The 26211-nt window shown below is 48.5% G+C and overlaps 1 protein-coding gene across 9 annotated transcripts in view; it reads right to left on the bottom strand.

The window, feature by feature from the left end:
- LOC3290643 (probable WRKY transcription factor protein 1) overlaps nt 1–26211 on the bottom strand; it is a 138139-nt gene that overhangs the window by 95105 nt on the left and 16823 nt on the right. For all 9 annotated transcript variants that reach the window (XM_061652157.1, XM_061652156.1, XM_061652158.1 and 6 more), the window contains exon 3: nt 19297–19406. The gene's annotated coding sequence lies outside the window, so the exon portion shown is untranslated. The remainder of the gene's footprint in view (nt 1–19296; nt 19407–26211) is intronic.

The following is a 26211-nucleotide window of genomic DNA, read 5'->3' as shown; positions in this document are numbered from 1 at the left end:
GATTTTCGGTTCGAAAACACACACCCACCGACACACGTGTGAGCAACAGCGAAAATAGTAGCAGAGAACACGGTGAGCAGGAAAAATAAATTCCAGTAAGTTAACCGGTCCCTTAACTCACGTCACACACCGAACACATCAGCACCGAGGGTACATACACACACACACAAGCACACACAGAGAGCAGATGATGAGCCGGCTCGGATGGGCGATAAAAAGGGCCACAATGTGCGGGCGGGGAGGCGGGGCCGGGGCGCGAAAGCGAAATAAATATTCACTGATATGTGTTGAGGGTGGTGAGGGATGGGTGGGGGCTTTTTTTATGTTTCACCGCGCCACTTGCTCCCACACACACACACAAGATCGATTTTGGGGCTTTTTTCCTCGGTGATCCGTTCCGGTTCCGGTGGCATTTATCGGGTGAAAGAATCGATATTTTTAGGACGTTCGGGGTGTGGGTGTGAGTGCCACAGACACACTGCACTGCGAGAGTTGTTTCATCGGTATCCGCACACACACACACATAAAGTGGCAAAAGTTAAGAACGTGTCGATTGGAGTGGATTATTCGATTATGATCGATAAGCATGTGCAGTGGGGCTGTGGGATGGTAGATGAAAAACGGAGTGACGTGCGATTGGTTCGAGTTCATCTGTTTTATTATTTTTTTTAGATATTTTAACATTTATCAATCGTAAAGGACTGCTAGTAGAGGATCTATCTTCATCAGCAGCTTCAAAGGAAATAGTCTTAGACACTGGCGAAGGAACGTGTTTTTCACACGCGTACATCTTTAATTGCTAATCCAATTACATTTAGTAGAGTGGATGCTACAAAAAAAAAAACAACAACCCAAACACACAAACCGGTGTAACAAAATACATCCCAATTTCCGAGCCCACCAAATCCGGGAAACTCCCACACGAAAACGTGCCCGATGGCTTCATCACACAACTGTCACGCGCGCTTGGCAAGCATTTGTGCAGACGGCGGCGACAGTCACGACTCTGCAACTCCCCCACCCCCCCCCCCCGCGATGCGAATTTGAGGCGCGTGCAACATAAATCAGCAATTGGAAACAATCCCTTAAACCCGTGTGATGCTATCTACCGGCAATCGGGCACACGCGCTCGGGTAAACATCGCCCATCATTGCCACGTCGAAAATCAACTCCACCAAACAACAGCCCCCCAAAAAAAACAACAGAAATGAAAAGGAGAAACATTCGTTGTTTCAATTCCATCATCATCAGCATCATCAGTGTGTGTTCGGGATGGTTCAACCACTTTGCCTAGTTTGATGGAGCAGCTGGAATGATTTGGTAAAGCTGTATCGCGTCGAAAGCCTACCCACATGACAGGCGGAGGTGGAACATTGTGCTCCATCAAGGAAGCAGCAAAAAAGCCTACTCAACCACACACATACACACGCGATGGTGGGGAGGAAGGCATAGAATCGAGCTAGGATTGGATTTCCGGCATTCGACTTTCGTTGCTCGCTTTACCAACAACGGCCGTCACCAGGCCAGGCAAAAAGGAGGCTCCCACCGTTGGCATTCGAAGCGAAATGGTGAATCGCGCTTCGTACACACTTATGCAAACGCATGCTCTGTTGCAAAAAAAAAAAACACACACATACAAGCCAACACAGCTACCGAACCAGACAGTAGAGTGAGTGGTTTGGGGTGGACTGATTTTGGGGCCTTGAGATGGAAATTTATGCTGCGGCAACGTATATCACACGCACGGCGTGTTCGTTCTTATTCTGCCGACCGCGGCAGGTGACTGATACACGCACACACAGACACACAGCCAGACAGCAAGGTAGTTCGTTATCACGTGGGGTGGAAAAGTGGGAAAACAAAGCTCGAAGTGCGCACCGTTACTGCGTCCTAACGACTGCGGTTGTGTATGGCAACGCATGTGCAGACACAGAGGAGGGTGAAAAGGAGCAGTACAGTACAACGACTCCCAAAAAAATTCTCCCCTCCTTTCTACCGTCGAAATTCAAATGAGCAAAACCTTCGTGAAGAATTATGATGGCAAAACGTTCTCCGGAAAAACCCCGAAACCTAGCCGCGGTCAAGGATGATAAAGATCTGGCCAGCTGGGCGTTTTACTGGGCAATGGGCAAACAGGTTACTAGAGTACTTATTCCAGATACTGGTGCAATAGCTTTCATAATGGATATGCGTTAGAAAACTCCGCTTCAATCGACCCAACGGTGGGATGCTTTCGAAAGCCAACAAACGGTGTGCGCTACTACCGACGACACACGGAATCGGGTTTGTTGTCTTTGGAGCTGGAGCGCGAGTGCGAGTAGCGTGCGGTACTACAGTAGGTGGTGTATTCCTGCCGGGCATCATCGAACAGTGTTCCGAAAATGAGTGGCCGAGTGTAGCAGGAATTTCATCCAAACATGGACCCTGCCAGAAATTGTGCAAGAACACAACATTTCGGACTGTAAAGCAAATAGCCCTAACAGTGAACGGAGTAAACGCATCGCAACGAAGAACAATGTTGCATCTGGGTGCATCATGTTGCTATTGTTCCGATTTTAGAACCTTACCTTTGTGTCAGCAGCAGAGATTAGGGAAGCTGTGTGTTGTGTGCTGAAAACACTACCGGTGGACACGAGTTCGTGGAAAATTCTCTGATCAATTCAATGCGGCGTTCACGGAGAGCGAAATATTGAACATATATTTCTGAATTGAAACTGACGCAACACAGGCCTACTGGGCGACTGTATCAAACAACGAGGCTCTGCTTTTACTCGAACTCGAATGAAATGTAATGTGAATTCCTCCGTGGAAAGTGCGGAAAATTGTTTCAAAGCTTTCCACCTGGTACCACAGTTACCACCAACGCCGCGCCGCAGAAACTGTCACGCTTTCTACCGCTCTCGCACGTTTCAATGGGAGGAAAATTTATGAACACCAGGTGAACACACCCAAGCTGACAGGTCCTACGTACCGAACACATCCCTCCGTAGGCACCAGGCCTCCATCAAATTGGATAAATAAAATCATTCTAACCAGAATTAAGCTCTCTTCACTTTCTTTGCGATGCCACACCCGCACCATGTTTGATGGAAATTAATGAAGGTTTTTCTTGAAGCAATTTTTACACCTCCACCCATAGTTTGTGCTGCTCCGGAGCAAGATAAATGAACCTGCCATTCTAGCGCACCCGGATTTGGTTTGTACCGTGTAAGTAGCGCGCGCCAAAGAAAAAAGTAAAATACTTAAAAAGGCGAAAAATTAATACGATTTGATTTCACAGGGCCGAGGGTATATGGGCATGAGGGAAACAGGAAGGCAAAGAATGCGGTGGGAATTTTACCAGCAACTATACGCACACACACACACACTCTGCTGCTTCGACAACACAGTTCGGAACAGGTATGTAAATTATGTTTTCCAGCACTCACTACCGTCGCGCGCTCGGATAATGCGTACTTGTAAGTGCACGATGTTAATAGCGGCTGTAAACACGGCAAAGGTCCCTCCATCTCCGTCCCTGCCACTCTCACCTGATGCCCTGATACGTCACACACCCTCCCCATCGCAGTGCCGAAAAATCTCGCTTTCACACATTGTCGTCCCTGTTTGTGCTGCGACCGACACACAGCCGCCCCACACTTCCAAACCCATTTTTCCATTCCAAAATCCGCGAGAAATGAACCATCCTCTGGAGCACTGCTATTGGGGGACGCGAAGAGCGGGTCGGTGAGGCAGTGGCAGTATTTAACTGAACACGAAAAATGCATTTAAATCGACTGTACAATGTGTCTGCGTGAGTGCCTGTGCCTTTACTGGAAAAGTTCAGCGTGTTGTCGCGTAATTGCTCCAAAGTGTCACCACACCACCCCGCGGCCGTTGTTGCCGTCGCCACGGAGTTTAACAAACTTCGGAAAGGTGTTTGGGTGGGAAAGGTGGAAAGGTGCCGACGACGACACACGCATACACATACACACCTGGTGGACAAAACATTTACAAATGACGCTGGTGTTTGGCACGGAGCGGAACCATTTGTGTAAGCCGATGGTGGCCGAAGGGGATCGCGCAAAGGGAGCGAAAGGACACATGGCGGTGGAGAAGCAGGGGGGGGGGGACGCGGGTTGTTGCGGACCCCGAAAATACCTGTTGGAACTCTGGACTCGGCATGTTTAAAAACCAGCGGCACAGGGGATGGAAAGAGCGCGTTGGAATGCAAACAAAGCGGGCGCGGGAAGGTATATTAGGGCCGTTCTACTGCTGATGCACATTACAACACAATACACACAACCTGAGGCCCTTTGTCCCAGGGGCATCAAGTGAATGCGCGTACAACACGCATATGCAGAAGTTCGGTTCGAGATGCAAATGGGGGAAAACGGGCCCAGAAGGATGATCCAGGATGCGGCAGGATGGTCTGTATTGTTGTTGGGAGGGAGATAGACACACACACACACACGCGGACTGTTTCGATTCACTTGATTGCAAAGGACGGAGGGCTTTCTATTTTGAGCGTGAACAAGCCCCCTCCTCCTCGCTCCTGCAATACCAATTAATCGATCGCTGTTGTACATGGCGGTGCGAAACACAGGGATTGGACAAAGTAAAAAAAAACAACAACAACATCCTTTCCCCGTGCTCTCCACCATTACAAGCCTTTACACCGAACACTAATGGGCATCGGTATTGCATGTACGGCATTTTTTTGTTGTTGTAAAATAACGAGCAAACAATACACTAAACACAGATTTCCATTGCACCACTAATCGGAATGTTAAGCTTCGGTGGGGCGAGTCGTGTGAGGGCACAACAATGTGCATGGCGGACGCGCACGGAACATGATAAATGAATGTTTGTCTAGCACTCTTGTTGACAACACAGGATAGTGCAGCGCTGCAAACATAGAAACACATCTACACAGTGCACATCGAACATTTATCATCGAACGACTTCATTTCGGACCTAAATGTCCTCCCCACTGTTCCCATTTTTTTGGGGGCAGAGTACATTACAGGGTTTTCCAAGTTACTTTCGACAGGGGTCGCCAGACGATGAGATCCGGCTTTAAACTCCGGTGAAAAAACGAATGCAACGGAACGTTAAAGTGTTGAAAATCATGGTGAAGAAATAAAAAATATTATGATAGAAATGAAATATCAGAGTATTTAATTTAGAACGAGGTTGAAACCAATGTTGACATTCATAATTTACTTCCTGACACAACGGTTCTTCTGGATTGTAGGGGTTAAGACTATGCAGGGGGTTTCCACTTTATAGGGCAAATTTATCGGCGATTTAAGAACACAATTGAGTTTTTTTTCATTTAATATTACAAAAAATGTAGATTTAGTTAAATGGAGTTGTGTACTTTCGTACCATACCATCAAAAGAAACTCCATTATTTGAACGTTTGCCATTTCAACTGAAAGCCCCTCGTTCACCTACAGCTGTAAGGGACAACACAGGATATGCACGACATCCATTTTTTTCACCACAGCAAACAGGCTGTGTTATTTCGGTTTACCAAAGCAATTTCACTTGGTTTTGGTCGAGGAGGCGAGAGGGGGTTTTGTACCGCAGCGCTACAGTTCTGGTCAAACATTGCCCAAACTTATTTTCCTCGAACGAACACACGATCAACCGGAGGTGTATTTGAACAGCAAAACGAGCAAGCAATACACACACTAGACACACATCGAGCGGGAAAGCATCAAACTTTCCTAATCGATTAAAAACAAACCACACTACACTGCCCGTTTGCGCAATAATTGATGCTTTACGATAGTTGGGAAAACAAAGTCAGGCAAATAAAAACAACAAATAGTAAGCTTTTGCAGCCCCAAAAACCAACCGAAACTGACGATGAGAAACTTTGCCGTAAAACGAATTCATTTTCTCTCGGGCCAGGAAGGGTGCCCATGCGATGGGGGGGGGGGGGGGGGGGGGGGTAGTATTTGGACCAGCACACAAGGCCGGGAGATGAAAGTTTTCAAATTATTTGCTGAATTATTAGTATCGGAATTGTTTTTAGTGCGCGAGGGTGAGGCATTTTTTGGTGTTCGATGCAAACGATACACGGCGGGGCAGCTGGGATAGCGACGCTATCCGGGCCGTCGAAATTGTGTTTGTAAAGTTTTCTGTGCACTCCTGTCCCTCTCTCAACCTGCTCCAATCGAAGAACACACAGTGCACCGGAGGAGATTTATTTAGTAACAGTGTGTTTTTGTTGCCTCCGCCCCATTTGGCGCTACCAAATCAATAGCCAATGCTATTGCAGCATCAGCATTAGCTTCAAGACGAGCGCGCAGCCTGACCAGGAAAACGCAAGCACAGTTCCAACTTATCCAGGCAAGCTTTTAATCCTTGGGGGTTCATCGGTTTAATGCGGCTCACCGTTGGCTTACTGCTAAGTGACTGAGTGTCCATGCACGACAGGGGACTGTTCAGGTTAGAGGGGGTACGCTGGGTCCGAGGAACAAGAACCAAACGAAAAGGTGACATTCCACACAACCCAACTGCCACCATGTGTGTGTGTGTCAGCGCGTCATTGTCGACTTAAATTGGATTTCCAGCACTCCTCCGGAAGGCGCGAGCCAACGGCAAAGTCCCACCAATATGACTCGGTGTGGTCAACCGGCTTCCAGGACATGGAAAATCACCTCGTCCCCACCGGGACCTACAGCCCGGGGTTGCCTTCCCCAAAGTGGTGCAATAAAAGCAAAGGGGTAAAGGATTAATAAGGTTGGCTTACGGTTCCCGCTCGGATTTGGTTTCGGTCGATAAGTCCTGAACAAACCTTTACCCGCCGCGCACACAACACTGGAAAGCGGCTGGCCGGCTGCTGCACTGGGTGGTGATGGTGATGGCAGTTCGAAACCGCAGGATTTCTGGAAAATCAATTAAATCCTGCAACCGGTCAGCATCCATCCCACCGCCGGTCAGCAGTTCATGGCAAAGCAGCTTTGCATAGCGCACACGGTGGAATGGTGCGCCAGCCCCTCCCCTAAAGGATGGGATGGGCGGACACTCCAACCTGCACCGGAACGGATAACGATGGAAGGCGATAGTCCCACCGGGGAGGACGACGATGACGACGACCCACGTGTGTCGTCGTACGGTTCCGCATTCGAGAGCTGATTGTTTGTGCTTGTCTTCCCTTTGCTATACCCACTCACGGTCGTTGGGAGATGTGTGTTGTGTCGAGACATTCAACGCTTAATGGTCAGCGCCGGATCGTTAGTGTGGACACATGTGCCGGTGTGTGCAAGAGGCAGCGTCCCGACAACACTCTAACCACAGAACAAACGACCCATCCGGAGGGACATAAAAAGGTAAAGCGAGATTTCTTCTCCACTGTTTGAGCGGAGCAAATACACCATTACTTACGCGCGCGTTCGGAGAACACGAGACGAAGTACCAATGCTTCTGAGTGCCAGTGTTTTTGGGTTTTATTATCATCTCCCTAAAGGGGGTAAGAATCGTTCAAAAATCAACACTCCCGGCCACCTATTTTCCGGACGAATTGTTCTGGACGAGGCGCCTTCGAAAAAAAAAACGCCTGGAAAACACGCACACACCATTGACACTTTAGGTCGATGCGACGGGAAGAAGGACACCCCGGAGACACACAGGGCGGACGCGGAAACGCTAATGGACATTCTTCCCAGTTGGAACACCAAAAAAAGCGCAAGATGCACCGCACCAAACACCTCGCCGGGAGAAATGATTTTCCCCAGCCCAGCGGAATGCATGCTGTGTGCGTGGCCCCGGTTAAGTAAATACAATTAATGCGCCTCACCCCATACACGCACAACGCAGGGTGCGCTCTATGCGGCGCTAATAATGGACGAAAGGCGAGAGGAAGAGATAGACAGCACCGAGACTGCCAGGGGTTAATGGCAGTGCATCAACTCAACGGAACCGTAGTCGCTAGAGTTTGTTGTATGTGCATCAGGGTTGTTCATCCCGGCTTAAGAGCAAATCTGTTCGCTTTTCCCACTGTCTAGTGAGGTAAAATGTGTTGAAAAAAACGAGGTTCATAGTAGCTTTTAAACAGCACAGACATACAGAGATGGAAGATGCTACAGTGTTGGAGTTGATGCACCAAAGTCGCCAGTTAATTTAAGACATTAAGCAAGGGTACGCGATTATCGCGAAATTAATTTGTGATTAGTTGAAGGAAATGTGGTTCCGTTTTGTAGAAGCCAGCAGCACAGTACACGGCAGACAACCCGGCACACTGCTGCCGCTCCAATAAGGCAGTCTCCGCGCCCAGAAGTGCAAGACGAAAGTCGCACCAAACTTGGAGCCTGAATATCCGCAGTGTTCGCACCGTCATGCTAATTATGGTTGGCTTCGTTTCCCGAACACACCGAGACGACCGTTTTGGGGCATCCCTTTTTGCTCGGGTTTCCTTTTCCGACAGCGCGGCCAGAGGGTAGACTCTCCCGGTAGGGGACCACCGAGACGAACAATAATCCAAAACTGGGACCTGTGTCTACTTTCCTCCGCTTTGGGCAGTGCGCGCGCGCCCCGTTTGGGGCGGTTTATTTAAATGCCAGCAGCCTTACACGCTACAGCACTGCGCCAGTTACGGTGTTCCACGCTGAAGAGGAGAGTTTGCATACCCTTCAAGGTTTCGCCGGAAAAAGAAGAAGGTACATGCGGTGCTGCTACCGGTGCTGCTGCTGCTGCTGTTGCACACTTGTATTACTTGTGTCCGGATGACTTATAAATATTGAAAGTCTTACCAGCGGCTCTAAGGCTCGTGTGCGAAGAAGAGCACTCTGCAAGGAATGACCCGAACTGTCCTCCCCGAACTGCGCCCGTGTGTTGTCCACAGGCTGCCGCCAACTGCTTAGCTGAATTTTTCATAATATTTTATGATAAACTAGACAGACTCCGAGTGTCTGCGCATTGGCCAATTCTCGGCCAGCCAAAAATGGACTTTCCGGACGAATGCACTCCCCGCCAACACGTCGGGCGGAGAGCCACCATTAAGATGCTAGAGCGAAGGTACGGGGAGTTTGTCCTCCCAGCAACTGGACCTGGGGGAGTTTCAAGATGACCCGGGCAAATAGCACGAGAGAAAGGGAAGATATGTTTCGGGCGAACTGCTCGAGCAGGCAGAAGAAAATTGGTACTGCATAAAAACGAACAAAATATGATATGCTGCTGCTTCCTTCCCATTTATGGCACACCAGAGGGCAGAGCGTACGGGCACAAAGTCGGACGGATTTATACGGCGGATATATAATGCTCGTCCCCACTTGCATATCCCTTCCCGTTCTTATGCCCATTTCCTGCAGCTTTGCAGTCAAGTAGCGCGGACGGGCATCGAGATGCTGATGGGAATGGACAGGACTTTCCTAGGCCGAGCAGAGTGTGAGACGATTTGCTCGCTCGTTCTTGGCGAAAAAAGTACCCAGAGGGAAGAACCTTACACAGAGCACAAAAAAAAAAAACACTGTTAGACACACTCATACGCTGACCAACAGGACACGACGACCACAAGAGGGAGAGAACACTTGGGCATAGTGGATTGCTATGAAAATGGTGATAGAAAAAGCTAAAGGCTCTCTTCCCTGTCCTCCGTGCGGCATAAACATTGCAACACCCAAGAGTTGGTCGGTGTCGGCAGGGTGGGAAGGGTGGAACAACAAAAGAATGAGCAATAAAGGTGAAATTTATATTTGCTCCACTGTAATGGGCGCGCTGCTACCACTAGCCTAACTTCCTATGCATTGCTGCTGTGCGGAATACGGAATCAGGAAGCAACGCCACGCTTTGGTTTATCGGACAGCGTTGCCAGAAGAAGAAAGGGCACTTATGGTTACCTACGATTCAAGGAAACATAAAAAGAAACCTGTGGGGAAATTTCCTGTGTTCGGCACTGCGGCAACGTCAGGTGCGAGGAGCCCGTGTATCTCCCCGACCGGATTGAGAGCTGGAGGATGGCCTAAACCACTGTCATACCAGCTGGCAACCAATTCTAGGACTCACCGATCTGCGCCTTCGCTTATCCGAAAGGTACCGAGTGTGCAGGAAGCAAGACAGGAAAATTATTTCCTTCTTACCGAGTTGAATTATGTACTATCAAACTATCTTTCCCGCGGTTTGCCCTAACACTAACGAGGTTGGGTTTTCCATCTGACTTCTTTCTTTTTTCGCTTTTGCAGAGTAATAGGAAACCGCCCGATAGCTCCAAAACCTTCGCGCCCTCAGTGGCCTAGCATTGGGAGTTGCAGCAGGGTGATCTGTGGGAAGAAGCAGGAGAGCATATCCTATTCTTGAATACTCAATTCGGAACTGACCGCAAAGCCGGGGGCCTGTTATGGATATCGGCAAACGATATGCTCTCTTCTGGAAATGGGGAGACCACCCATTCTGCGCGCGGGTACGTCGACAACGTTATTACAATGCGGCAAACTCCCAGGCCCCCAACAAGTTAACACCAACGGCCCATGGAGAGACAGGGGACGAAAAACGGGAAGAACCTTGTTCCCTTAACCTTCCGAAACTGGAACTATGGCTCGCAAAAGAACAAAGCGCGTTCATACCTCTGCTTCTTATGGCAGGAACGGAATGTTTCTTGGGCTTGTTTTTTCTTTCTCCCCCCTAGGGGACAACACCCCGGTGCCATTGACAAACCGGGAATGGAAACGCAAACGAACCCGGGCAAAAAAAAAGAACAGAACCCTTGCGACACTCTACTTCACACCCCACCACAAGGTTTTGCCGAAGTAGAGAGTCACCTGGGGCTGGGGCTGTCACCGCTTTCGGAGCACCGAGAGCTATCACCATTTTTGGATCGGTTCCGTACGACCGTCCACCGCTCGAAGGGTGCATTGATTAACGCGCGAGAGTGCACCGTTTGGAGTGGTGTGTCCATCCCGCCACGACTCCCAGAGCACCACTCCCAAAAGGAGAGAGTCTGAAGTGATAATAATATTCAAAGATAGGGCCAGCTGCCCTCTGCTCCATCCAACCGCCTAGACGACATGGTAAAAAGCGTCAGATTTGGGAATGCCTTGCGTCCAGTGGGGTTCTGCATTTTGCTACCCAGCGAAAAGACATCTCCTGAGTAAGTCACAACCTAAGGGGGACTCGCCCTGACGGGACACTACGGATACAAGCCGTCTCGCCTTCTTTGCAGTGTGCAGCAACACATCGTCAAATCGTACTACCCCCGTAAACACACCCAGCAACAGTCGTTTCCCTTCGCTGGCTGTCTGCGCGCAGAATGTCCGAAAGGTGCGATAATGACACCTGGAATAATGGCGTAATTTTTCTCCCTTTCCTGCTGTTGCTTTTTAATGAGCGCTTAAGATTGGCCAGACTCGGTCGTTCCACTACCCATCACCCAGCGCTAGGTCTTCTCGACAGGAAGTGGTAACCACTCCGTTGGTACAAGCCCGGAGGCCACTGTGCAGCATCTCTTCATGCGCACTCTGGGTGGATGTGGGTGCTGTGCCGTCCTCCATCACCGCAATTATGACTTTGTTTATGCCTCGCGCGCCACCCCCCACTGTAGCATTTGGTGTGAAGAATTGCTACTCCATTTTTGTACTCGAATGTCCCGCGCGCTATTCTGCCTGCCCGGCGGGAGTCTTACCGACTGACACAGCGCGCGATTGCAACAGTCTGGTTGCAGCAGGCCCAGCGGGACAGTTCGCCATTAGCCCGTGTACACGGGAGGCGAGCCAATCCATCCAGCGCGCGGATGGCCACCTCCGGTGCGACAAGATGCTGCCGGTTTGCTACTTCTGCCCGGCGGCAGCATTGCATTGCGATGTGTTGTTCTCGCGCGAACGTTTTATTTGCCTAATGCATTCGGATGCACACCACTGCGAAGGGTCTCTCGGTGTTGTTGCAATTTGTTAAAGGAAGTAGTTATTGCAATACACGTCGTCGCTGCCGCCGCATTCCAGCAGCAATAGATAGCGAGAATGATGGCTACCAATGACTGTTTATCTAAACAAAACAGTGCCTTATGTTATTCGTCCCCAGTGTACCTTGGGATGTGGTGTGCGCATCTCAAAGCAATGCCCTTATCCAGCGGCAACGATGACTTATTCCGCCTACACACACACACATACACACCGAGTGACTCACAGGGACATCACATAGATAGGCAAGAGCCGCCTCTCCAATGTGCTCACGGGGGCAAACCGATTGGGTCATTAAACTAAAAATATCCGACCATAAAACAACCGCAACTCCCACTGTATCGCGCAGCACATCGTTGTCTCCGCCTTGAAGCGAAAGAAAGGGCGTTCATTTTTCGTTGGGCAACCGTTACGCTCAAGTAGTTAGTCCCACTTCAAAACCAGCCCCGAGGTCTTCGATAACCACAGCGAACGGACACTTGAAGTCCCGCGTATCGATAGAAAACGCAGCCGAATTCGGCGAGTCAAAAAGCTGTTGAAACGAAACGATCGCTCAAACCCTTCTTCTGCTGCCGGCGAAAGTATCTAAAGTGCACACCACACGAACGTTCGTAAATCCTACATTTTAACTGCCTTTCTTACGAGGTGCATGATTACAACACGGAGGCTAACAAACCGGTGCCGCTACCGGTTTGATGTCTCTATCATGGGGTGTGCTTTCGTAGGAACAATGGCCAATGGTGCAAGCAATCGACACCGACCAGATACAACACCGGCGCGCAGGAATTTCAAGCCTCTCCAAAGTTCTTATCAGTTCTAAGCCTCGAAGGCCTAAGTAGCCGAGATACACCGACGACGCAAACATTTTAATCCCAGAAAAGCAACCGCGTCTACGTCCAATCCATCGCGCCTTATACGTGGCTTAACTTACCGAAATTCTTCCAGATGTTCCCGGGGTAGAGCCTCAAAAAGACTACACTCCCGAAAAAGGGGCTTTAGTTTAGATTTTAACGCGCCCGGTTTGTTAGATAAAGCGATTACACATACTCCAACAGCTCATCCGTCCAATTAGGAGTCAATCTTTTTCACGTCGGAATTAGTTCCGAGAAGTTGTTTTCTGCGCGAGACTTGGTCCGCGAGAATAATGAGCTGCCTCGTCGGATAGGAGAAAAGGAACAGTGAGAGCTGATAAGAAAGACAAAAAAAAAAACACTGGAACCAAGATTCTTTCAAACCCGAAATCAAAAGGCACACAAGATTAAGACGCAACGCACAAAGCGACGCTTTTTTTTCTAAACTAGCAGAAAACCCATAAAACAACACACCTAAAACACGCACACACCGCACCGAAAGCCAGGTAAAGGCCGAACTAGAAGCAACGGAAAGGAAAAGAGTAAGGAAAAAAAAAGGTGATCACCAACAGCACCCATTAACCGAACCCAAGGCCAGAGTGACGACCAGAGTGATCTGAAATGAAATAATTTACAAGAGCAAACGAGAACCAAAGCAAACGATCGAGACAACGGCGTCCGCGTGTGGAAGCAGCGGAGGTTGCTTCGGGGGGATTTTTGAGTTCTTAAATGTCTTAATTGGAGGGACTCCGATCTCTTTCCGCGTAATGATCGGGTTCGGAACAGATCCCCGGTGCACCCTTTGGGTCTTGCGTACTGTTGTTGTGCTGTTTAATTCGGTTCGATTCGCTCTCTGAGGTCTGAGCGCACGTCAATGCTTTCCAATGTCTGGCGGGACGCGTGCACAGGAGTCTTTTTTGTTGCTGGGATTGTTCCTGAATTAGAGATCTCAACTAGCTGGTGGGTAGAATGGAAACAGCATCGGGAAGCTGCTGTAGGATAATACCATTCCAAACGAATCGCAACCGGGTACGATCTATTGAAAGGCTCCCCACTTATGCCCCGTGCTGAATTGGAGAAGCGAAATGGCGCTGCAAATGTTACAATCAAAGGCAACAATGGTTGAGATCATCTCGTAGCGGTTGTTTTTTTTTTCTTTGCCACCGGCAACCATTCTCCATGCAAGCAATCGCAGGACTTGAAATCGTTGTTGCTTCTTGGTTGCTCCAAGTCCGTTGGATATGCACAAACATTCAGCCGGGATCCAGCGTGCCTCGTTCAGTTGGATACATACCAACTTGCTGTCCCGGTCAAGTGGGTTTGTACGCAAGTTGCCCATTTTGCCAAAAGCTTGCTGGCCACACATGTTCATATCCTCCCTAAAAGTGCTTGCATGCATCTTGAGAAGGAGATTATTTTTTGAACAAACAACATAATCCACCTTATCCCCAACAGAGAGGAAAGCTAGCACAACCTTAAAGATCCTAAAGAACACCAATACATCACGACGCAACAAGGCAACAGAAGAATGAGGGGAGAAGGTTCGATTATTTGTTTTCTGCATTTTGAAGTTTAGCTTCGGTAAAGTTTAGCGCTGACTTTTCGCACTCCGCTCAAAGCGTACAGAGAGGCTAAACGAGCAATATTCTAGATCCTGATCCGGAGCGAAAGTAAGAAAGAGAAAGCAACAAAGGCTGCCGGTATGGTATGCAAGGTGGAATGTGGAAAAGAATCCACAAAGCCCGCTTCCGGGCTGCCGAACATAGAGGCGAGGATTTCCCTTGCTCACCAGAATGGCCAAGACGAAAGCTGCCGGCAAGAAGTTTCCAAAACCCCTCACACAACAAAAGTCGAACACGGCATGCTTGAGGAATTTTAAAACATTCTATGTTGCGTTCGATTTATGTTTCTCGGTGCTTTCCCGGTCGGGTGCCCAACGAGGCGGAAAACCCGGCAGCACACAACTTTTGTGCGGAACGCTTTTGTGCCGTTCGCGGTTCAATCGAACTGTCTCTTCAAATTTACCTTCCGAAAGCGGAGGCACTTACTCGTTTTGCACCGAAAGCGGGCGGAGAAAAAGGGAGAACCGTTTTCCACGCGAATAGAGAATTCTGAATTTTCTTCGCACGGGCTCTGTTCGGCGGGATGGTGGAAAACACGCGCAGCATGGTGGTTCGGCGCGAGGAAAAGGCTTCCAATGACGATGATCGGCACTGGGCGCACCGCTGAAGACGAATTGCTTTTCCGTTCCAGCCGATTTCTTTTCCACATTGCCTGCGCGTTCGGGGCCTAGTGCGAAAGTTTTTCACTGGCAGGCGGGGTTAAGGAAACCGGGTGGAACGAATAAAAACAAAAGCTTCGTCGCGGGAAAAACGGTGGAGCACGCTGGTTTTAGCACCAACAGCAAAAGCACCGAACAGTGGAGGACGTGTGTTTGCATTATTGATTGGTTGTTTCGCGATTGAGGCGGTTGGAGTGTTTTTTTCCGCGAGGTTCAGCTTTTCCCACACCGTTGCACAGGTTACGCAGTACGCCCGGGCCTGGGGCCGGGCGTTATGCGGTGGTTCATCATGTGCGGGAGACAGTGTATGGGAAAAAGCACACGAAAATCGGAAAACACACTTATAGAGCAGCTACCCGTAATCAAAACGATGCTTATGATGATAATCATGATGATGAAGATGATGATGATGATGATGGTGATCGGCATTGCGCCATTGCCGCACAAATATTCACACAGCAGGGCACGGCCAAATGCAGTCACAGAGACACGCAGAGAAAGCGAGATAGAATACGAATGGGAATGGACTGGAAAAGCTTCATCGTTATTCGCTCCATTATTGTTATGATGATCAATGCTATCACATTGCGGGAAAATAGATTGGTGAACGTTCGTCTCCCTTTTGCCGCACACACTGGATCGGTGGATTGAATTTTTTGGGGCTTCCCCTGCTCTTGGTTCGTTCGTTAGGTGGATTTTCCCCGTCAGATTCACCTGGCGCACACACTTTTTACGCTCCCTCTCCTTCTCGTTCGCTCTATCGTTTCAAGGACTATTGATGATTGAATTACGAAAATATACCGGAACGAGCAAATTGCTGTTTGTTTTGGCCAAACAGAAGACATATAACAGCATCACCAAACCACACGGGGAAACAAATCGAACATACACCAACACGAGTGGCATATACGGGGAAGTAGGATGACAAGTACTTTCTTTCCAACGAAACAATACAAAATCGGTATGGGGTTTCGTTTGTGTGTTGGAGATATTTCTAGCAGCGGGCACGATTACAGCATGGGTGTAATAAACACCGCATTTCTAGCAGCATTTTGAAGCCCTTGCGGTTTTGTCCAGCAAATCACGGTAAACACGATTGCACTTTTCTGGACGCACGCAGAAAAGATCCAAATCTACATCACTATCCAGCACTGGGACCACTTCTTGGAAGCCGTAGCGCCCCAAACTGCGGCTCGTTCAAGAGCATCGACAGACAGGCCCCAGGCCGCACGCGTGGCCTTGTCGAATTTCGATCTTGGTACAGCCGAGTACGGAGGCCACCACTTTGTGCTCTTCACTGCAGTCACCCGTAGTTACGTGCGCTAGAACGATCCCTCCTCCTAACAAGTGGAGCAGCAGATGTACAAATGTACACAGCCATATCTTGTGGGCCGAAAAATTCGCATTAAAACCCATTTTAGCCGACAATTTTCCAGGAAGGTGCCGTGCTTGGCGTGTCTGACCCTACGAAGCAGCAATCGGGCGTATGTTTGTGAGTGTTCCAGGCTATTGAAGCCAACGCAGCTACGCGGGGTTTTTTTTTGCGCAATCGAATTCACGATCCCAAAAGGGCGAATTGGGTTCTTGGAATAGCAGAGCATCCTACGGAACTCCGGATGTCGGAAGCGAACCATGTACCGAGCAAGGAACAGCAAATCGATCTATAGGAATTATCTTGCGTTTGCAGATGGCTGAGCACACCCAGACCCACACAATTAACGTCCACTTAAAATTTGTTTCGGTTGTGGGGCTCCTTTGCAGAGAACGAATATTCATAAGTTCCTGGAAAACCTTTAAAATGCTTCAACTAACCTTTAGGTTAGCTAGTTACATTAAATGTCTGACTTATCAACACTTTCCTACTGTTTCAGAACTAGAAAATATCATGAATAACCCCAATAGAACCTCTCCTTACTTTGCTTCCACATCTATGAAATGGGCGATACATTAATAAATCTCCCAAGGAACTAATAGAGATACCTTTCATTGTAACATTACGATTGCTTTTGTGCTGTGCCGACTGTAACGGTTGTACACAAACACATGAAGTCATTCTTTCTGGCCCCTTTTCGTCCAAAATGAAGATCTCGTTATTAAACTTTCATCCCTGGACGGTTACCTTTACCCGAACGGAGCTTTTCATCAATTACTTGGAACAGGACATACGTGTGACAATGGCGGCAAACCTTTTCGGCACTTTACCACAATCAACCCGCGTTCGACCTATCGTTTCGGGATACGGCTACATAAAGCATCGATATCTGTACGGAGAAAGGTACACCGGGTCGCTGGAATCAAACAATCGAAAGGGCTTCCTTCGCCTCGAACCTCAAGATACAAATGGGGCAACGATGAAACGAAACAAAACCGATCGTCCTGAAGTCCACAGGGAAACTAAACCTTTAGGCAACTGGTAAAATAAAACCTTCTTCTTCTCGTGTACTTTTGTGCCTCACGGTTCGTGATATTCAAGTTGTTGGACAAAGCAGTACCGGTGCTCCCCTGCTCCCTTCGAACCATTTCCAATTCTAATAAGTCATTTCACCATTCGGAAATGGTGACGAGCGCGCGCTCGTCCGATATTGGTTGGTAGCCAACACACACCCTGCAGCACATTTTTCCACACCGACCTATTGCCATACGTAAAAAAGTGCACTGCTTTTTTAATTTTACAACCACTGGCCAGTATCGCCTGCTGGGTTTTTGGAAATTGGCCCGAAAATTGGCATTAATTAAATGGCCGAAAAAGCCCTTTCAGCAACGCGCACACATACCGCTGTGCCTTCGGAGCGCTGTGCTGTACTTCCAACCGACACCGACTCCCAGGAAGCACTGCAAATACCTTAAAAAGGACAGAAGGTCCAGCGCAAAGCGTAGTCGTCAGAGAGGACGACTCACACAAAACCAAGTCCTCAGGGGGGGACCGACCTAAAGCGAGCGAGATGAAATGAATATTCATGATCGATTTACTTTACCTCTCTCCAACACAGGTCGGTGCTGTGTGTTTGTATGTTTCAAGCCTTCAAGAGCGGTTTGTGTAAATGGGAAGTTGTCTCCGAGTGTAGTTTGCTGTAATGGTCCGATCTAGCTTGTACCGCTTTTGTACGATTGATCGGAAAGTTCAAGAATCACCGAAAAGATGGAGTTTGTTTTTTTCTCTCTCTTCTTACTCGTTGAACTTGACCTGTGAAGTTGTCAACCTGTGGCACAACACTTCATCAGAGCGGAAACTCCCGCTGGGTAATGCCTACCGTGTTGTACCGGGGCACCGGTAAGGATTCATTCGCTAACGATCGAAATGAAGCAATTGCCAGACATCGAGAACTCAACACAAACTGTCGAGCAAGAGTAATTTATACAATTATTTCCCTGTCCAAAAGACCAACCTAAAACCGGTTTTTTTGTGTCTGGTAACTCCGAGTTGCTGTCTGCGCAGCGGGAAAAGGGCAAGATTTTGATGGAAGAAGAACATCGAATGGGCTTTATTTATGAAGTGATTGATCGATTGATCCGAAAAGGCATTCCAGAACTTAGGTAAATAAAGAATCCGAACAATTTTGTTTCAGGAATCTCATTATTTTTGGGCATTAGGATGTACCCTGGTCTTTGCACTTGCAATAGAACATTTTCCAATAACAAGCTCTAAAATCTTGCGATGTTGTACATTCAATGATCCCATTAATTGCATCTCCTCTGGAAAAAAAATCAACTTCACATGGTGAAGAAGCGTCTCACTATCTATACGGCATTCTTTCCAATACCACCCAATGACTAGGAGAGCTCATGCAAGTTATACCCACCAGAAGAGGCCTCAATACCTCCTCCAGATCATTCAGGCGCTGCAAATGAATGTCTTATTGTTTGATTAATCATAATCTGACTCCTCTTCAGTCTTATTTCGAGGTCATCGCCTAATTTACCATCCCCGCTACCAACGATTAGATGATCTCTCCCCCAAAAAATGGCACACACCCAGAAGCAAAGCAATCAGCACAAACAAATGCTTCAATAGCGTCCCAGTGGAGTAAGTACCGTAAACGCGTGTTGTGCTGCTACCCGACGACCAATGCCGGCCAGAAGCATCGTCAAGCAAGCAGGGCAAGCAGGCCGGCAGAGCAAATGACTATATCTTCCCCTGACTCGGACATCAACCCACTTTGCGTTCATGATCGGATGGAAATTACCGCCTTCCCTTGGGCGGAATACCCGCCGCACTCTCTAGAAGATGATATTGGTATATTGGTACCCATAATTAGCCTCACCCGTTCACCCACTCTCTTACCTTCTTACTCCACGCGCAGGCAGCCAGAGCTTCACTTCATTCCGGCTTCGTCGTTGAGGTTCGGGTTTTGTTTCGACCAACTCCGGACCTTTTTCCTAGCCGCGGTGCTCCTGTACAAAATGAAAAAAAAGAAAAGAAAACAAGAGAGACCGGTATGAGAACACAAGCACACACACAAAAAACTGGGAAATAATTAGACGAAAAACGTTGCCACCCATTAGAAATCTTGTTGCTCACTGGAATTGATGAGGATACCCATATCCCAGTACCCTCGTTTATGCTAATGCAAACCTGCAGCCGCTTCGGCAAACGCGAGAAACAGAGCAGAAGTAGCGGTGGCTAAGATAAAAGCAAGACAAAGGTGTCGACAGGCCACTCTTTCTCCACTGCCCTCCTACTGCTCGAGTATCCACACACACTCGCGCAAATAATGATCGGAAAATTTAAGACGCTCCAAGGTGCTATTTTGGAAGCCGCGAGCCTCTCCGCTCACAAATGGGCTGCTGCCGCTGCATTTCGATGTGAAGGGACAAAAGGGGGACTTCTCCCTGGATGGCGTATTATTGGCTAATCACACGCCTGGGAGAACTCGCGTGCGTACTCTTGCGTAGAGGACGTCCAATTTTCGAAATCCATTAGCATTATGGAGAGAAAAAGCCCGCCGGAAAACAAGCTAACCCTGAAGGCAAAGCAGTGCTGAGAGGCACCCTGAAGAGAAACAGAGGCAGGGTAGGGCGCAATTAATTTACACCTTAACGCAGCACACACACACCAATACACAGGGAAAGAGAGTGAGGTAAGCTTTCCCGCTTAATCCGGTCACTGTGGGTCGATGTTTAGGAAGTTAAACAGCAATAAATAAATAGTATAGGAGCAAAACCTAACACCATAGACTGGGAAAAGGCGGCCCCGGGGGTGAATTGAGTGTCTTTTCCTGTACGGTGGCGTGGAAAACCCGCATGTTGATGCTTTCATCACGTGCTACGGTTGGTATATAGGTTTCTTTGAGTTGTTTTTTCGTTCTCTTTTGATAAAAACTTCGACTGCTTCTGTTTTCCCGCACGCCCACGGCCGAACGGTACACAACACTTGAGAGCGCGTGCATGTCTCCCCACCACCAGAGTGTGTCCGAATCAAAATTAGACGAACGTCAGAACGAATTTCCAAAGAACGATTCCAAAAGCAAGCAGAAAGGAAGCCCCGCACGGGCGCACACAGCCGAAAAATTCCCTCAGTCGGAAAATAATCGGCTATAAATAAAAGAAATAATAAATTCAACTCCACTCCACCACGGATCGTTCTCTATTGCCACGCAGACGTCAGACCGCGACACGGTCCGGTCCAAGAACGGTCGTGGTTCCAAGAAAAATTGCCGACCTAAGGGAAACCGCATCAACATTCACACACCGACTATGCCACCAAAGTCAAGATCGTTTTTCTTGGCGTGTCGCTGCTGCCCGCCGTGATATTTATGCGCGTCGCCTAATTATCACACTTATTTATTTGCTTTTCTTTTCTTTATCGGTCTCGGATTGCCAACCTTGTGTTCCCCTGGATGTGTGTTTGTGGGTTCAACACAGCGTCTTGGTAAGTAATATGAAAATAAACCACCAAAGATAACACACTTTTATGGTTAGCGAATGAAGGATGATGGTGGGTGCATCGTTTATATGCAACTTGAATTAAGAATGCAAATACAAACTTACACACACGCGTGCGAGGGAGAGCATCAACCCCCCTGAGAAGCAACCCCATTTGGAGGGAAGGGTGAGGAGGTGATATGTGTAATATAAGGCAGAGGATAATTCTCTCCTCAAGTGGGCAACACACTTGGTAAAACAGGTAAATTATAGCCGCATTGTACGCATTTGGCTGCAATCGCACTGGCATGTATATATAAAGGTATGTGCGAGCACTGCTACACCCTCCCAACCCAGCATTGCGGTTGATCTCGTTATGCTCGATGCGTTTTTTTTTTCTCAGCCCCAATTTAATGGCCCGTTTGGTGCAGACACACACACGCCAAATAAAACACACATAAAGCATACCGAATTATTCGCCACAGGGGATAGTGAGTGTGCACTATAAACGCGATCGCACACACACACACATAAACAACCTGGTGGTTATGGGTGGGTGATGGAAGATGTAGAGGTTAATGGTCAGCTTCTTTTGAGCACACGGTGGAGATAGTGGGAGTCATTGGGGAAGGGGAAAACTTTGCCATTTGCTCGGAGGTCAGATCTTACAAAAGCTTCCGACGAAACTCGAGGGATTGAAAAGCAAAGAAGGCTAGACTTGCCAAGAGGGGAGCCATGGCAACAAGGGATGCCAATCTGCAGGGAAGGCCGTAATTGCTAACCTTCATGCTTTCGCCCGCTGATCGTATGATGGTGTGTGCGCCTTTTATATCTCACTGGAGCCCACACAGCCAGCCAGCCAGCCTGCCTGTCTTGGGCGTACAGATAATTTATGGAAATTCTGCACACTCCAGTTAGCGCACCGTTTAAAAGGCTTCAGCAAGATGCTTTCGCTCTTTTGCCTTGCACTTTCGCGCGTGGGGGAGAGAGTTTGTGTTTAGCGAGATTCACTACCGATTCCACGGACCTTGCACCCTCTCTCCGCCTTTCGGTTTCATTTTCGCGCATGGACGTCGGTTGTAATAGAATGCTTGCCCCTTTTCTTAGAGCGCCGGAGCGAAAGGGCTTTGTGGCGTTGATGATTTGCCCTCTCACGGGGAGCTTTCCGTGAGGGGTATGCGAAAATTGGTGCAAAGTTAAAAAACAAATCCTAGAAAGCGATACCAATTTCTAATACATCTCACTTCGACCCGAAAATCGATTATGGAGCGCGCGTAAGCAACGCGAGATTTGAACGCGGATCGATACCCGTTCATCATCAGAAGCTTTGTGCAAAAGAAGAGAGCAGAAGTGAATTATTCCCCAACCCGAAAGGAGAAGCGGCAAAAAGTGTGAAGATGTGGCATTTCACTCAACGGTCCGAAATTTCTCATTTCGATTTCAATTTGCCTACAAATGATTTTTTTCTTTTGAAAATTGTTTGAAACAGACGCTGACTGTTAGGGCATAAAGGTTTCCTCTTGTAAAAACCCCTGAAGTAAGGGTACTTCTCTGTGATCTTTATGGCTTTTTTTGAGTTCTGATGTTTCTCCCTGCGATGTTAATCACGGAGAAACTCGCCGACTCGCGTTGATTTGTTAACGTACCCCGCTGGGTCCTTTCGGCGCCCGGGAAGACTCCCCGCCGGGTGCGAGATGATGTTTCGAGAGGGGGGAGTGGGATATTAAAGAAAATGAGAGTTGTCAATCGAACTCCACAGAGTTCGACAATGCAAGCCACTGAGCGCACACCCACACACCGACCCGTTACGTTATGAATAATTTCAAACTAATTAACGTTTTTGCTTTCCACGCCCGGCGCTCGTCTTTGCCGAGCATTGGGATCTTCCAATGTTCCCAATTCCGTGCCAGCAAAAAAAGGGACCGCTCAAAAAAGGTCGCTTCCATTCGCTTCCTTCCAGAAGGCTCTCTTATAAGCGCCTTCATTTCCTGCGCGGCAATAAACTAAGGTTCCGAAATGGCTTCCGTCATCGCTATTTCTTTTCCAGCAGCAAGGCTGCCAAGTTCCGAAGAGGTCCGATAGCGTGCCATAAATCCTTCCATGTTGTTTACCAGAAGACCCGCATTCAGTGTTTATTATCGTGCTATCAATAAACAAATATATGAGCCCAAAAGTTGCAACTGCATCAAATCGAAGGCGGCGTGAGAAATTTATTTCCTTGGTGCATCATTCTCAACACCATCGTTTTTGCTTATCGCAACCTAAAAGCCGGCTCTGAACAAACGTGGCAACGCCACCGGTCGTTTATTTGTTCGGTATGCTATTACGCGCTCCGGAATGATGATATGTCCGGAGAAGAAAATTCCACAAATTGGAACTGTGAAGATAGTCAGACACACACACACACACACACACGCCCAATCATTTTCACCCCGATAACATCACGTACGTAACAACTAACACCCAATATTTCCCAGAAAAAAAGGGAGAATCTAGCAATGGTCATCCATTTCTTATTTTGCTTGATTCTGAAAGGTCTGTGAAAGGCCCAAAAGGAGGTCCTCAGTCGGCGCAGTAAGTCAGATATATCCTTGGAATAAAGCCAAAAAAAAAGAGCAGCAGCGGCAGGATATATTTGTTGGTTACGCAGCATGACGACGAAGATGATGATGATGATGATGATGTTTGAAATTGATCACTCAATAACTTCTGCCACGAACAAGCCATACAGAGATTACAATTTTTCAAACAAGCGATCCACCACTCTCGCTCACGCGCATTCCCTTTTCCAGCAGGGCTGTGCTGCTGCTGCTCTCGCCGAGGCCAAGCGGGTTGCTTGAAAATTCCCTTTCGAACCATGCACGTCCCGAAGAAAGGCAAACTCGTTAATAAGAACCAACGAAGATGAAGAAGAGAATCACACAATAAAAAGGATCTTCCAAAAAGGATTCCCAAAACGAAGCCATTGCGCTAGGCTAAGCAGAAGGGCAAGGAGATGCGTCCAAGGTGAGAGAGGAAGAGAAAAAATTATCCCACTCACAGCGGGAGGCCACCTTTTTACTTTTTTTCCCCCGTTCCATTACAGCGCCTTGTGCCATGGAGCCTTGTGTTCACGTCACGTCGCCCGTACGTGTTTCCATCGCTGTTTTCTGAAGAAAAAAAACCCCGGCAAAACTCCGGACAATATGGTCGGTCCGCCGTCAACCGAAGGACGGAACATATGTCGCCGTTCTTTTGATGGACTCACTCGAATTGTTGAAAGAATTAGCACAGCCGGCCGTCCGGAGGGAAGGAGGCCCCGATCGGCTCAAACGACGAAGGCACACATGGTTTCAGGGACATGGACGAAGGTCGTCAGGATAAGTAAACCATTTTCCACCATCTAATACCTTTAATGAAATGTACTTTGGTTTTTGTGTGCACATTGCAAAGGACACGGGAACGTGTTTGTGCGGAAACGTGGCGGCGCATGAAATGGGTACAACGTGCTGCGACACAAAAGGATACGATACCCCAGTCAGTTTCGATCGTCGAGCAATTCGTCTTCTATTTTCGGGACCCTCTCGGCCCGCAAGAGAAAGCCGTACAGGACAACAAACGGGACGAATCGCCACCGATAAACCTATTTGAGCAAGCTAATTTCCTACAGCGGATTACAAGCACGACTTCGACGCACCAAAACCTCCTCCCTTTCGGCTTGGGCGGGTGCAAGAGGGGTAGTAGTAAATGGCAATTCATAGGACAACAACACACGGAAACACACGCACGGAAAGAATTTCGTGCCCAATCGCCCCGATCGGGCTTATGAAGGGATAAAATGAAGAATGGGCACCGCAACACACACGCCGCTAGAGGGCGGAGATTAGCAATAAAAGCGACCGAACGAGCACGCACACACGCGCTGCACGGAGCGAAAGCAATCACACAATTCGCACCTGGACACCCGGAAAAAAGGGGATTTATTTGTCCTGGGCTCAATGGTCCCTCTCGCAGACTTGGACCAGATTGATGCAATGATACCGAGCAAAGTGTCTTAATTCAAACGGCGCAGTAGCAGCAGCAGCACCACACACTCCCCCAAAACCGCGTCCAGCGACTCCCATTCGGTGATGACTTATTTTACTTCCTCCAAAATCCAGTTTCGCTCACGCAGCTATAGACGACGGCGGTGATCAAGCAGCAGTTGGTTACCGACAGAAAACACAGACCACAACCGAAAGCGACGCTAGAAATCATGGAAAACATGACTAAGCCAGTATGTGGTCCGGGGCCTAATAAACGGTGCGCCGACGGCGGCGGCCCCAACCGACGATCTCAATCAAGTTAAAAGCGAAATATAAATTACACCAGCCCACCTACCTCTCAACATATAACATACATACACGCATGGGGCCAACAAAATGTTGCTACTTTGCTCCACATGGTAGCTCGGCACACGATAGAGAGGGAACTGCTGCCACTTCCAACTGCCCCCGCCCCAACGCGCACGCGATGTATTACAAATCGTCCATTTGATCCGCAACCGAATCTACCGAAACCGCTTCCTCTCTCGTGTCTCTCGGCGTGGTAGGCGCAGGAGCGAAGGCAGCAAGAGGAGAAGAAACAGACCCGGAGGCGTCGTGTATATACATCTTTGGCCGATTCCGACTACTTCGAACACTGGTACTAGACACAGCATCCTCTGCTTGCTCTGGCTAATAACGGGCGATTACAATTGATTCTCGTATTGCGAAAGGAAATGGACGGGCGATGTAGTAATGGCAATGGTGCTCTTCCCGCTTCCTTTACAAGCTCCGATCATGATCACACACACATACATTTGGTGTTGCAACACTTTCCGGTGCACTCTCGTAGATGTGACCTCCACCGACGGATGACTAGAAAACCGTTTCCGTCCACCACTAAAATGATCGACGATCCGTCGTGATGGTGGTGGCTCATCTCGCTTCCAAACTACTTGGAGTTGTGTAAGTCTTTCTCCGGCAGTGAAGAGTACACCTTTAGGTTGGAGTTGTTGCTTCCTCTAGCATGCCGCCGCGGGCGGATTTAGGGCGTGGAGCCCAGGAAGTCATGCTAATGGAGAAGAGAAGGAGATGCGATCCTCTCATTCCAAGACCCCCCACTCTTTTGCTCCTGGTTTTTTTCAAGAGGGCGCCGCGCGTGCAAATTCGTGCCTTGATTACACTGCGCAAGCTTGGATGGTGGTGGGTACAATTGTAGGGTACGTGCTCCGGAAGAGATCTTTCGAGTGGAGCAGCAGTGGAGATGCCGTCGAAAGGTATACCAAGATTATGATTATCGCGTAAGAAACCTCTTTCTGGCTTTTGTAAGCTGA

This window comes from Anopheles gambiae, chromosome 2, assembly GCF_943734735.2.
Source record: "Anopheles gambiae chromosome 2, idAnoGambNW_F1_1, whole genome shotgun sequence".
Classification (NCBI taxonomy): Eukaryota; Metazoa; Arthropoda; class Insecta; order Diptera; family Culicidae; genus Anopheles; species Anopheles gambiae.
This window is presented reverse-complemented; position numbering and strand designations above follow the sequence as displayed.